We start from the raw sequence: 1,300 nt of genomic DNA, 5'->3' as shown, positions 1-1,300 counted from the left end.
GCCTTAGCCACTTGAGCCACAGGTGCCAAGCCCCCCAAAAAATTTTTTAAGAAAAACAAAGTACACCTTCAGGACTGATGTGTGTGTGAGAGAGAGAGAGAGGGAGAGACTGGCAGCTTGACAACAGGATAGGAGAGCCCCTCATTCCTTAAACAAATGTTTTTGGTGCATCTATTGGGCACAGGAGTGAACAAAACAGGAGAAAAAATTCCTTGTCCCCATGGAGCTTATGTTCAGGTAGGAGAGATGGCCTTTTATGTTAAGAGGATACCATTTGTGAAAATGTATACATAATCTGCTTGAATGCTTTTTTTAATTATTTTTAGTATCAGAGGTCTCACTATCACCCTGGATAAGAGTACCTTGGTGTCACAGCTCACAGCAACCTCAAACACCTGGCCTCAAGTGATCCTCTTACCTCAGCCTCTTGAGAAGCTGGGAGTACAGGTGCCCTCAGTGCTTGGCTAGTTTTCTATATTTAGTAGAGATGGGCCTCTCTCTTGCTCATGGTGGTCTCCAACTCCTGAGCTCAGGCTGTCTACTGCCTTGGCCTCCCAGAGTGCTAGAATTATAGGCATGAGGCCCCCTCCTGGCCTGCTTGAATGTTTTTTCCCAAATACATTAAACATTTACGGTGTGTCAGGTATTGTTCTAAAATCCGGAAATATATACAAATTCCCTGTCCCTATGGAGCTGATAGCCTACTGTATGTGTGCAGAATGCCCAGAATATTCCAAGAAGAAATTGGCAAAATTTCTGGGAGAGGGAACTGAGAGATGGGGGAGCAGGACTTGAGGATGCGAGGGAGACTGCTTTCATTCAATGAATCCTTTTGTGCTTTCTGACTTCTGTAACATGCATACGTGTCCTATTCCAACAGTAAATCAAATTTTAAAAAACCAAAGGACTTGATAACCAGACAGTGCAACCAATAAAAAGCAGGAAGTGGTTAAGCACAGTCTCCTGTATGTAAAAGAAAATTAGAATCTAGTTGGGCATTGTGGTGGGCACCTGTATTCCCAGCTACTTGGGAGGCTGAGACAAGAGAATCGCTTAAGCCCAGTAGTTGAAGGTTGCTGTGAGCTCTGTGATGCCTCGGCACTCTACCGAGGGTGACAAAGTAAGACAGTGAGACTCTGCCTCTAAAAAAAAAGTATAAAAGGAGTAGTCTTGTGGGCACTGGTGTGAAACAGCCTTCAGTGTATCAAGTTGAAAACAGCACAACGTAGGCCCATATGCATTGCATTTCTGGGTGTATTTATAAGGACTGTATAAATACACACACATTTGCCTGTGGCCT

The sequence above is a fragment of the Otolemur garnettii genome, unplaced genomic scaffold (genome assembly GCF_000181295.1).
Source record: "Otolemur garnettii isolate 467f Iridium unplaced genomic scaffold, OtoGar3 scaffold00127, whole genome shotgun sequence".
Classification (NCBI taxonomy): Eukaryota; Metazoa; Chordata; class Mammalia; order Primates; family Galagidae; genus Otolemur; species Otolemur garnettii.
This window is presented reverse-complemented; position numbering follows the sequence as displayed.